Source organism: Bison bison, unplaced genomic scaffold (assembly GCF_000754665.1).
Source record: "Bison bison bison isolate TAMUID 2011002044 unplaced genomic scaffold, Bison_UMD1.0 scf7180017864050, whole genome shotgun sequence".
In the NCBI taxonomy this organism is placed as follows: Eukaryota; Metazoa; Chordata; class Mammalia; order Artiodactyla; family Bovidae; genus Bison; species Bison bison.
In genome coordinates, this window is record NW_011494622.1 from 3,420,686 (window position 1) to 3,434,416 (window position 13,731).

Here is a 13,731-nt window from a genome sequence, read left to right on the forward strand (position 1 = left end):
TTGACCCTGGGTGATAATGAAAAACCATAGTCTCCACAAAGGACTGAATCCCAAATACCCAACTTACCAGGAAACAGTAGGGAGCCCTACATTCAAGATGTGTTTAATATTGTTTAAACACAGGATAGCTCATGTGTGTATCAGAGGTGTTAGTGCCTACAAGTTGTTCAGACTACATTTACAATATTTTCTCTGCTTGTAATTCCTACCACTTAATTCATTTTATTCTTTCATAGAGAAAATTTCCAAACATATACAAGAGAAGAGGCTATAATACACCTCCATGCTTCTACTCAGCTCTGTAACCATTAATACTTTGCTCTCTACTGTCTACATAGCACTGGACCCACATCTATCCCCTATTAAATAATTTCACCCATAAATAAAAGGACTTAAAAAACATACAATGCAATAATATTATTACATCTAATAAGTTGCCAATAATTCCTTCAGTTCAGTTCAGTTCAGTTCAGTTGCTCAGTCGTGTCCGACTCTTTGCGACCCCATGAATCCCAGCACGCCAGGCCTCCCTGTCCATCACCAACTCCCGGAGTTCACTCAGACTCAAGTCCATCGAGTCAGTGATGCCATCCAGCCATCTCATCCTCTGTCGACGCCTTCTCCTCCTGCCCCCAATCCCTCCCAGCATCAGAGTCTTTTCCAATGAGTCAACCCTTCGCATGAGATGGCCAAAGTACTGGAGTTTCAGCTTTAGCATCATTCCTTCCAAAGAAATCCCAGGGCTGATCTCCTTCAGAATGGACTGGTTGGATCTCCTTGCAGTCCAAGGGACTCTAAAGAGTCTTCTCCAACACCACAGTTCAAAAGCATCAATTCTTCGGCGCTCAGCCTTCTTCACAGTCCAACTCTCACATCCATACATGACCACTGGAAAAACCATAGCCTTGACTAGATGAACCTTTGTTGGCAAAGTAATGTCTCTGCTTTTGAATATGCTATCTAGGTTGGTCATAACTTTCCTTCCAAGGAGTAAGCATCTTTTAATTTCATGGCTGCAGTCACTTTGCTGTTGCTAAGTTGCTTCAGTCGTGTCCGACTCTGTGTGACCCCATAGACAGCAGCCCACCAGGCTCTGCTGTCCCTGGGATTCTCCAGGCAGTCACTTTAGAAGTTGCCTAATATACAATATATGTTCAATTTTCCCTAATGGACTAAGCAGTCTTTTTAGAGTTGGTTTGTTTCAATCAGCATCCTAACAAGGTCAATCATTATGTTTAATTATGCCCCAAGGCTTTTTCGAGCTTCATTTACTGTAACAGTCCCTTCCCCACTTCTATGCCTTATCATTGACCTGTGGAAGAAACGGGGTCAGTGTCTTGTAAAGTCCACACCCTGGTTGCTTCCCACGGTGTCATTGGGCTTGTTTCTCTCTTCCCTGGATTTCCTGTGGACTAGGTGTTAGGGTTTAAAGCCTGCCTGAGTCCCTTTCTACCTACCTTGCCCCATTTTTTTTTTAAAAGAATATCTCACAGTTGATCTGCTGCATATCTATTGCCACACAGACCTGATTGCCTCACTTTTAGTGATGCTAAAATGGATCAGTGGGCTTACAGGATGACGGCCTAATCCCTTCATTATGAGGTTCAGCTAAACATCCATCAATGGCAATTGTCTGAATCAGTCACTTAATTAGAAGTTGCAAAATATAATTTTAATATACTGGCCTGCATTTATTGGCTAGAATTATGCTGTCGAGAAGCATTCTTCCCCACTCACCTACTAGGTCTGTGTAATTACTCTAATAAATAGTTCCTATAGGAAAGAAAGAATTTTTAATAACTTGATTCTTTCTCTTTATAGTTTTCAGGGTAATGAGAGGTGCCTTAACTAACTCTTTGTTAACCAAGAACTTTGGTTTTTGTTTTGGTTTACTGGTCCTCTCCTTTTCTCCTTTCTTCTTATGAAATAATCACGTAAATGAAAGACTGCAAAACAGGGGAGTTGGTGTGAGGACTTTCTGACATTTTGGTGGCTTTATCACCTTCTCTATAGGGACACCCAGTGCCCTCCATCTGGCTTCATCTGAACAGAGGGATTCTTTTTTTAATTTTTTTTAAACTTTATTTCATTTTGGCTATGCTGGGTCTTCTTGCGGTGCCTGGGCTTCTCTGGTTACTGGGCATGGGCTCCAGAGTGTGGGGTCAGTAGCAGTGCATGGGTGAGTTGCCCCATGGCATGTGGGATCTTAGTTCCCTGACCAGGGATGCAACCCATGTCCCCAGTCTTGGAAGGCAGATTCTTAACCACTGGACCACCAGGGAGGTCCCCAGAGGGATTCTTATGCCTGTGTTTACCCCTGTAAAGCCTCTGCTTTGAAAAGTAAATTTGACAAGGAATCTTCAGTTGTAAGAGTGAGACCAACAAGAAAACTTCTATAAACTTTTGTCAGACAATCACTTCTGCAAACCTGGGCCAACCACACACTACAAATCAATATTACAGAGGTTCCAAGTGATTCCCTAGAGGAATTAGTGCAAGAACCTGATACAGAGGAAAGATTCAATGATGTTTAATAATGGATTTTCTATGAATTCTTTGAAAACCGATTATCACAGCATGGTGGCTCTTTCAACACAGATGCAGATACGTTAAAAAATTATTTGGGATACTTGTTAATGACAGTTAGCCAGACTTATTCAAGAGAGGCTATTGCAAAGGGGTTTTGTGGGGGAGTGAGATCAGATTCAACTCTGACAGAGATGAGTGTGGGTTTGAAGGCAAAGAGCCGGTGGGCATCAGTGGATGGGAAATCTGTTGTTTAGTTACTCTGTCATGTCCTACTCTTTGTGACCCCATGGACTGTAGCCCACCAGTCTCCTCTGTCCATGGGATTTCCCAGGCAAGAATACTGGAGTGGGTTGCTATTTCCTTCTCCAGGGGATCTTCCCAACCCAGCCATCGAACCCTCATCTCCTGCATTGGCTGGTGGATCCTTTAACACTGAGCCACCTGGGGAAATTTTTTTTATTGCTGAGGCAAACTCTAGGGGGTAAGAGGGATTTTTGCTAGACCAACTCAACAGAATGCCTGCTGAAGGCAGCAGAGATGGTCAGGTACCAAGGTGGGGAATTCCTCCTGATTTAGCAGGATTCTTGCCCAAACTGGATTCTCCACAGACAGGCAGAGAAGCCCAAGTTGGACCTGGTTGAGCAGAGGTGCCCAGAGGAGCCTGACTAAAGTTTGGTCAAAGGAGGGGTAGGTGCCCATGCCCACTTACAACCATTAACCACGATGTTTTATTTTTCAGGTTAATCATTCTTCCTCTATCAGGTAGTAGAGTATTTGCTGTTTTCAAAGTCAAGTGTGTCTGAGCGGGTTGGGCAAGCTGAACCTTTCTTTTCAAGTGTTGCCACCTGCTGCCTCCCAGAAGATGAAACCAGGGCCGCCCCTTGCGAGAGGCTCAGTGCATGAACAATGCTAGCTCAGGACGCAGGAGGACGGTTGTCGCATGACCGACTCTGAGTTCTTCGAAGCAGAAAGAAATTTCCAAAGTGGTTAGACAGGCTGGGTGACTTCAGGACAAGGCGCCTTTATGTTTTAAAATCGGAACCCAGCTGTGAAGAGCCAGCGAAAAGGTTTTCTTGTACCTGCTGGGATGACCTGCAGAAACCCTGGCTGGGTGGGTGAGCGCGGACTCCGCACGCACGCACGCACGCAGGCTCCCCTCCACTGCACCCCGGGTCCCCGCACCCCCGGGTCCCTGCCTCCCCCGCAGCGCGCGCTGAAGGGATGCGAGGATGCAGTTAAAGGGATGCCACCGCTGCAGCGGCAACCAGGCTGGGCTCCAGCGTGAGGACCCCTAGTGCATCTTAGACGGACGTTCACCCTAGTGGGATCACCCCTGGCTTGAACATGGTGCAGCCTCTTCCAGAAAGCCGGCCCTGCTGCTACGCTGAGAGAGGCCCCTGGGGGCGTTTTCAAAGTGAATGCAAAAAGGCTTCTAAGGATTTTGCCAAGCCCATGTAGGGTGTGGAGCCCTATTAAATCTACCTTTTCTTTCCAGGAGGAGGTATCATAGTCGAGAAAGACAGAGGTTGTGTCCAGTTTAGAACCTCCAGGCCACCCGCAGATGTAGGGACCGAGTGTCCTAACACCCTGGCCTTCCCGAGCTCCCAGCTCACCCCCATCCGCTTCAGATGCTGATAGAAGAGTGGAGAAGCTCTGTGTCCAGAAGGCAGGCGGCTAGTATCTGAACCGGGTGTCAGCTGCAAACTGGCATTTGCCGTGGGGGGTCGCCATCTCCTTCTACAAGGATTAAATCACGTGCTACTGCTGACCTCCGACACCCCCGAAGGGCCGAGGGAGGAGAGCAGAAAGGAGGCACTCTGTGTTTGGGGTGAACTGGAAGGACAGGTCTTCAGAGAGTTAGCTATGCTCAGGAACTAATTTTATGAGCCCAATTCTTGTATCTCCTCATATCTAGAAAAGCACTAAAATCCTTCATGGTGACGACTGTTTCTCGTGACCTAGCAAAGCTTCACGAGACTAGTAGAAACCTTCTGGAAAAAATATGTGCTTGATTACATGTATTCCCCTGCACCAAAATCACATATATACTGACCTTTCCCCCCTGCCTCTTTGGAGCTGTCTCCCAGAGCTATCTGAGGCGCCGTCTCCAGTCTGCAGTCCTCATTTTGCCCCAATTATAACTGAACTGGCAACTCTCATGTTGTGCATCTTTTTTCAGTCGACAGAGGCCAGGGGAGGAGGGCAGCGGACACAGGTGCCCCAGGAATGTTCCCTCCTGGAAGGGAGCGTGGCCTGCATTGCAGACGCCAGCACAGCTACACTCAGGTCCCGCCTGCATTCTCTCTTTTCCTGTTTGGTTTGGCAGATCTGCAGAGCTCTCAGTGGGGCCTGAACCCTCACGGACAAGTCTTTCTTTGTTAGAAGGGCCCTCCTCCCTGGTGAAATCACCTTTATCCAGATACATAGGTCTGATCAAAGGGAAATACTTTAATAACACGGAAAATGGTTGCTGTTATAGTGTTGTGGGGCGGCGGGGCGGGGTGGGGGGCGGGGGGGAAGCAAGTTCCAAAACAGTGTGTGATCTGATCTTGTTTTGTCAAACACCACAAAAATACAAATACATACTCAAAGGAAAAACACCAGAAGTATATGCATCAAATTCTACTTTTGGCTTATTGGATGATAGGTGATTTTAATTTTCTTAATCTTACCTATCTGTTCTACAGTGATTTCAACAGTAGACACGGTTTTTCCTAATCAGAAGAAAAATGAAAAATTTTATCAAACAAACAAAAAGACAGTGTCACAGGCCCAGTGGGAAGAGAGTCCATGGGTGGGCACACCTGGTGATACTTTACCAATATACCCACGAGAAGCACCCGTGTAGATTGCTGGAGACACTCTATCTCGTAGAAGATACAGATCGGTTCCTGTTTTGTGGCCACTCGAGGAAGAAGCAGATGAACCTCCACTGCTGTTATAACCACGATGCTTTTCTCTTACCCAGAAGATTCCTCAGGATATTGGTGACTCTGATCTGTTGCTTGGCAACATGTTCATTGAATTGGTTCTCTTCCAATTTCCAATCCTCTACGGCTGGGGAACTTCTCTGTCATGCCTCAGCTTTGGGGCTGTAGGAGGCAGGTCTCGATTTAGGTCACTGACCTTGGGGACGATGTCAAAGGGATCCAAAGAGCTGCGAAGTCTTAACTAAAGGGGACCCAATAGCTTCCTTCTTGCCACAGCACCCTAAATGGGCCTTCCAGCAGAACCACAAGAATGTAAGTGCCCAAAAGACAGGTTTTATTCCCTGCGCTGTCTCTCACTTCTAGAACTATTCCTGACACATTAGAAGGAACCGGTAAATATTGATATCAATAAATATAGCGATGAACTGTAGACTTACTATTTGAAAACCTCTCAGGTGTTCAGATTTCTCTTTCCTTTACTTTCTTAGTTCTTATCCTTTCTCCCTCTTCTTTTCTTCTCACTTTTACAATCTATCAGGAGAACTCCTTCCTTACCCACCCCATGCCCATTTGTCATTTCCTCACTACCAATCCAGTTATTTACTAAAAATGACAACGAAACCCACAGGCCACAGCTGTTGTCTGGCCCCTCGAAACTTCCAAGTCCCACCCAACAAAGTCTTGAGACATGGGAAAGCCAAAACCAAAACTCAAGCATTTTCAACTGTGCCCGTTATTCTTATTTCCAGCTCCTTGTAAACGTGAGGGTGACTGGAACGCTGGTATCCCCACACTAGGGATGCCAATGACTTTTGTCAAAACGTGAGAAGGAGGGACTTCCCTGGTGGTCCAGTGGCTAAGCTCCCAGAGGGAGCAGAGGGTCTGGGTTTGATTCCTGGTCAGGGAACTGGATCTCGCATGCTGCTGCTAAGACCCAGGGCAGGCAAATAAATAAATAAATACTGTTTTTAAAGTGTGAGAAGGAGAAGCTGTATCAGACACTGTAGGCTGAGGGCCAGTGTAATTTGTGTAATTCAGGAGCCACAGGCACTGGGCCCTGTTTCCCTTTGCAAAATCCCCTTGTCTCTCTCCAAGCTGGGTTTCTGTGTCCTGAGCCCCAGTGAAAGCTCTAGAAAATGCTATCTCTGGGGAAGAGGTGGGGAGGTGGGACTCATCTGCAAAGGTAAATAAAATATGAGGCCAGTTGTAATGATATTTTGATTTTTTAAAAAAATCTCTTCAAAACCTCTGTATGGCATTTTCATCATCATAAAAATAAGAACAGAGTCATCTGCCCAAGGATTAAATAAAGCAGGACAGTCTTAGGAGGAGCTGGACCAAGGCCGCTGCAAATGTCACTCTCTCTCCCTCCTGCTGCCTGCTGTTCTTGTGCTTATGTCTTTGGGACCCCGATTTGTAAGAAAACTGCGTGTGTGCCTGCTAAATTGCTTCAGTTGTGTTCGACTGTTTGCAACCCTATGGACTGTAGCCCGCCAGGCTACTGGGATTCTCCAGGCAAGAACACTGGAGTGGGTTGCCATGCCCTCTTCCAGGGGACCTTCCCAACCCAGGGATCAAACCCGCGTTTCTTAAGTCTCCTGCATTGGCAGGTGGGTTCTTTTACCACTAGCGCCACCTGGGAAGCCCAAGAAAATTGTATTTCCTGCATTTGGGATCCTGGTCTGCTCCCTACTGACGTAAGAAATGGGAAGAGGCGTGGTCAGGCAGCCATGTTGCCCAGCTCTGTCCACACTGAATTTTGTGACTGGTGGGTCCTAGAGCTATGCGCTCTGAATGCTCTAGAAGGAGAGAGGCTGGGGCCAGTGAGTCTGAGCGTCACTGTGGGACATCCTGCTGGCCAGTGTCATTTCTCTATCTCAGTTAAAGTTCTCTGCGAGATTTTGCTAACTTACATTCTTTGCAGCAAAAATAGAGTGATTTAAAACTTTTTTCTCATTGAAATCAAGGCATCAGGATGTGAGTCATGGATACATAGAAACAGAACTTTTCACTGTCTGATATTTCCCTCTTGGAAACCCCAAAGAGGCACGGTTGTTGACAGCACATATTGATCATTCATTCTGATTTCTAGAGAACCTGGGCTAAGATAAGTTTATTCCAGAATACCTTTTCACTTAAATGAAAATTCTTCTTTGTCAAATTTTACCCAGACCATTCACTTTCTTATTACTATATTATTTTTAGTACCATTATACATGCAGAGCAGAAAACTTGGAAAATGCAGAAAAATATGAAGAACTCATAATCTCATTACTTAGTGATCAATACCTTGAACATCTTGGAGAATTTATTTCCAGTGTTTATTCTTTACATCAGGGAAGGTTATTTTCTGAATCATCTTGGTCCAAGGCAGCCAAACCTATTATTTTCAAACTATTTCTTATGCCTGGCAGCAGATCCATTTGCAAATTTTTACATGGGCAGCTTCAACTGGAATAGTATAAAGTCACAGGTGTATTCTCATAAATTAATGGACATTCCTAAAGTACCTATCATGCTTTAAACATGTTAGTCATGGGTAGATTTTCTAAACACATGTAAACTTGTCTTTTTTTCTCTTCACATGCAGTGGCACTAATAATAAGCTCTCACAAGGATGCTCTGAGAACAATAAGGCATGGAGGAGGGCTGAGGTTGAATCACCATAAATAGGAATAGTCATGAGATTCAGTGGGGAGATGCTGGGCACTTAAATGTGTGTGTGCTTAATAAGTCCTGACTATTCTCGATTCCATGGACTGTAGCCATTTCTTCCTCCAGGAGATCTTCCCAACCAGGTTTTGCATTGCAGGCAGATTCTTTACTGTCTGAGCCACCAGGGAAGCCCAGGCACTTAAAGTGGTGATATCAAAATAAAGAATATTCATGCTGGTTTATTGGAAGTTAGACTAGTGTTTTGGGAGACTATGATGTCATTATTAATAGCAGACTTTGTGATCAGATGATTTTGACTTTTCTCTTTATATGTTGTCTGACACTTGGGTATTATTTAACACTTTTAAGCCCCAGTTTTCTCATCTGAAACTTGAGATGAATAATAGATATCTTGCAGAATTGTTCATTTATTCAACTAGTATTTGCTCAATGCCAGTTATTCAACAAATATGCATGCGGTACTGTGCTAGTCTTTGGGGCACTTTGTAGATCATGTGCATTGTAAGAAATAATACAGAAAGATCTTTTGTGCTCTTTACTAGTGTCCCCAAAGGTTTACCTTAGGTAAACCTAAAGTACAATGTCACACCAGGACTTTGACGTTTTTGCAATCTGCCAATCTCATTCAGATTTCCCCAGCTATAACCAAGAATTGTTGCTTTTGAACTGTGGTGTTGGAGAAGACTCTTGACAGTCCCTTGGACTGCAAGGAGATCCAACCAGTCCATTCTGAAGGAGATCAGCCCTGGGATTTCTTTGGAAGGAATGATGCTAAAGCTGAAACTCCAGTACTTTGGCCACCTCATGCAAAGACGTGACTCATTGGAAAAGACTCTGATGCTGGGAGGGATTGGGGGCAGGAGGAGAAGGGGACGCCAGAGGATGAGATGGCTGGATGGCATCACTGACTCGATGGATGTGAGTCTGAGTGAACTCCAGGAGTTGGTGATGGACAGGGAGGCCTGGCGTGCTGCGATTCATGGGGTCGAAAAGAGTTGGACACAACTGAGCGACTGAACTGAACTGAACTGAATGACCTCAAAATAAAAAGTTTAATTTAAAAAGTGCCCTGCTCAGAGCTAACCAATGTTTTAAAATCAAATAAGGGAAATTTGGATGATGAGGATGGTAGTCATGGTGACAGTGGTGATTATGATACTAATAATCATTTATTGAGAATCACTGCAAATTCCAAGAGGACTGAGGAGTATTTATACCCTAAAGATCAGCAAATACTACATGTCAAGTTGGTTTCTGAGTTTTGTTTGTTTTGGTGTTTTAGTTTTTAAACGTTTTAAACTGTTTTGAGAGCTGGCTCCTACACCCTCAGAACTCCGTTTTCTCTTCCCTTAGAGAAATTCCCTTAGAATTGCTAACCTATAAAGGCTGTGAGTAGGTTCAGCAGATAGTGCTGGTTCGGTCCTACCCAAACCACCAGAGTAAACCATGTCACCTAATTTTATCAAAAATACTGTTTGAGGATTGTTTAATTGTTGCTCTCCTATTGTGCTGATGGGGATTTGGAAATATTTATAAATGCTATTGCGCTGACTGAAAGCCCCCAGAAACGATATTATTGGGAATAACAATCTCCATGTCTTTATAACACAGTAATAATGTTATCATATCTTTATAGAAGCACTGTACAGTCTACATAGAGTTTTCACGTAATCTCCTTTGGAGAAAGATGGAGCAAAGATAATTTCATTTTGTAGGTGACAGAACAGGCCCGAGAAAGTCAAATGATTTATTCATTTGCAGGTGACGTGTGGCAGAGCTGGAATTTGAACTTGGGTTTTCTAACTCAAAGCTAGTGATTTGCGTTAAAGTGCAAATACATTTGCTAAAAATGTTTAAGTTGAGCTAATATGTGGTCAAAATCCAGGGCAGTGTTCAGATCATTGGCCTCTCATGGACTAAATATCCAAACATTTGACCAAATTGCCTAACTAGTCATCCTTGCCTGGTAATATCTCATTCTAGTTTGCCCACTTCAGGAAACTGTACTGCACTCTCCTGGACGCTCAAGTTTAAAAGGAAAAGTGGGGGCAAAGAGGTGTCCCCCCAACACGTGTGGTTCAGGAATGCCAGAATGTTGTCTTCTGTTTCCCTCATGCCCTCCCCAAAAATTCCTCCTGCTTCACTGGTGTCTGAAATTCTGTAATTTATTGTTTTGGCATAAACCCAGGAGAAAGGAAGAGACATAAATTTTTTCTTTTCTAGAGCTGACTATGTGCCAGGTACATTCTTATTTATTCTCCTCATCAATCTTATGCATTACCCTCTTTTATAAAAGAAGGAACTGAGGCTCAGAGAAGTTGAGTAATTTTTTCAGGGTCACAAAGCAGGTAAATAGAAGAGATTGTAACTGAACTGGAAGCAGGTTAACTCTAAAAGTGATAATTTATCTACTATTCTAGGCTAATGTTATGCTAATATGCATGCTCTACTACTGTATGAAGTTGGAGACAGAAACGACAACCCACTCCAGTACTCTTGCCTAGAAAATTCCACGGATGGAGGAGTCTGGTGAGCTACAGTCCATGGGATCGCAAAGAGTCAGACACGACTGAGCAACTTCACTTTCATTTTCACTATATGAAGTACTACACTCACCAAACAGCATTTATTTCAAAAGCAACAGACTCTGAATTCATGGAATGAACCAGGGAGAAGAAGACCTTATTTTAGTTTTCTGGGGCTGTCAAAACTAAGTGTTACAAACCAAGTGGCTTTAAACCATGGACGTTTATAATCCTGCAGTTCTAGAGGCTGGAAGATTGTGATCAAGGTGTCATCAGGACCATGCGCTCTCAAAAGGCTCCAAGGAAGGGCCCTGCCTTGTTTCCTCTGAGCTTCTGCTCGTTGCTGGCAATTCTTGGGACTCCTTCACATGTGACAGCATAACTCCAACCTCAGCCTTGTCCCCATGAGGTCCTCTTTCCTTCCCGCCTTTGTTTCCAAATTCCCCTCTTCTTATAAGGACAGCCATCATGGGATTAGTTACCCCAATCCAGTAGAACCTCATCTCAACCTGATTAGATCTGCAAAAATTCTGTTTCAAAATAAGGTCACATTTACAGATTTTGGGTGATAGACATTTTGGGGAGACATGACTTAACCCAGTATAGACCTGAGCTTATCCGTATCTCTTGACAACTTGCTCTAGGTAGCCAAGAGACCATTTTTCTTTAACCCCTTTGGACAAAATATTTCCCAACATTTAAACATCAAATCTGATTCATCAGTTGTATTTTTTCGATAGATGTAGGCCATTCACTGCCTGTCACAAAGGTCTGTGATGGGGTTGGAAGCGTGGCTGAGCTCTCTGACCCTTGGGTTGGCTGTTTCGAGCTTACCCATTTTCTTTTCCTTTATTGTTATTGCTTGTCATTTCTTCTTGATGTTAGCATTTGTGGTTGTGTAAACCCTCTCTCACTTCTATCTTCTGAGAGTTGGAAAGCCAGAACTCCGAGTTCGCTATAACTGTAAAATTTAGCCTTACACAGACTTAATAACCAACCAAGGGGCTTCTCTCTCTCTCTTTTAAACTTTTTATTTTATATTGGCAGTGTAGCTGATTAACAATGTTGTGATAGTTTCAGGTGTACCGCAAAGCGATCCAGCCACGCACATACATGTGTCCATCCTGTTGCAAGCAGCATACACAGAATTAAGACAAGATTCTAAAGGCTACTGACTTGGAACTTGTTGAGAAAGCTTGAACTCAACAAAATAGCATCACACTTCACCTGGAGAAGGCTAGAAACAATCCTATGTATTGGTATTCTATTCCTAGTAATTAGGGAAGAGCTAATAACATTTCAGTCTTGCAGCTAAGCGTGTGGTCCATGTTTCAGCCATCTGGATTCTTCACCTTTGAATGTTGTCCCTGTGCTTCTGGCTCTTCTTTTCCGCAGTAAGTCTTTCCTGTTTCTTTAAGGCTTGTATCGCTAATCACAGCTATATGCCCTTGTTCAAAGCAAGGTCTTGAAGCATGCAAGTTTCATTAATTGATTTCTTTAAAGGAATTTGCTGCCCTTCGATATACTCTACAAGATGCGGGCTGCCTGCAAGTTAACGGATATGGTTACACAAGGCTCTGTCCATCTGTCTGTCTGTCCTTCTGTCTCTAATCCAAACACGGTCTTTCCAGGGCCTGTCATCTCCACCCCTTTTCTGCTTTCCTGATTCCAATTTATGCATTTGCCGTATATCTGAATGGAAGCTGAGTGAGGTGTTGCTGTGTTTACTTAGTCTGATAATATGTAGAAGCTCAAGTGGTAAAGGAATGTAACAGTTCTTAGATTACCGAGCCTCGTACACTCAAGTCCATTAACCTCCGGCCCCTTTTCCTGCCAGAATTCAAACAAAGGAGAAGTCAAAAGTTGAACTCCAGGGTAGGAGGAAATTGACTGTATAAATGCAGATTCTTCTAGGCAGGCTTAACGTTTTAACGCAGGCTCAGAGGCTGACCCCATTGGGTCCAGCAATCATTTCTTCTGAGAAGAGGGTCTGTAGACTGTTTTCATTGAGCAAGTTTTAGACATTTTGCCCTTAAATCCGGTTTTGCAGGTGTTGGTCTGGCTCTGGGTGAAACCATGATCAGGGCCAAGTTTCACTTGTTGCCTTCACAGCTGCTGTGTGACTCCTCCCCCGATCGACAGTCCCTTCTCTGATCAGGCCCCACACTGCTCTCACCGCCTTAGACTGCCCCTTGTTTTCCAGATCCCCCTAGTTCTCAAAGCTTAGGCCTGTCCCAGATTCTGTTCCCTCCAGACGGATCTAGACATTGACACAAGCCAGAATCCGGGAATTTTCGAGCTGAAGGAACTTTAGAGATAAATTCGATGGATTAATTTAGTTAAGCATAGGATAGGTGATACACAAGCATATCTTATTTCATTGTGCTTCTCTTAATTGCATTAGCAGATATTGGTTTTTTTTTTTTAAAGATCAAAGCAATGTGGCGACTCGACACTGAGCAAGTCTATTGACAACATTTTTCCAACAGCATTTGCTTACTTCATATCTTGTGTTGCTGCTGCTGCTGCTGCTGCTAAGTCGCTTCAGTCGTGTCCGACTCTGTGCAACCCCATGGACTGCAGCCTACCAGGCTTCTCCATCCATGGGATTTTCCCGGCAACAGTACTGGAGTGGGGTGCCATTGCCTTCTCCCATATCTTGTGTTACATTTTGGTAATTCTCACAATATCTCGAAATTTCCATTATTAATGTTTATTATTGTGATCAGTCATCTTTGATGTCGTTACTGCAAAAGGATTATGCCTTGCTAAAGGCTCAGATGATGGTTAGCATTTTTTTAAAGCAATACAGTGCCCTTTAGTTGCTGCTGCTGCTGCTGCTGCTGCTAAGTCGCTTCAGTGGTGTCCGACTCTGTGTGACCCCATAGACAGCAGCCCATCAGGCTCCCCCGTCCCTGGGATTCTCCAGGCAAGAACACTGGAGTGGGTTGCCATTTCCTTCTCCAATGTATGAAAGTGAAAAGTGAAAGTGAAGTCGCTCAGTTGTGTCCGACCCTTTAGTTAAGAGCACGTGTATACCTGTGGCGGATTCATTTTGATATTTGGCAAAA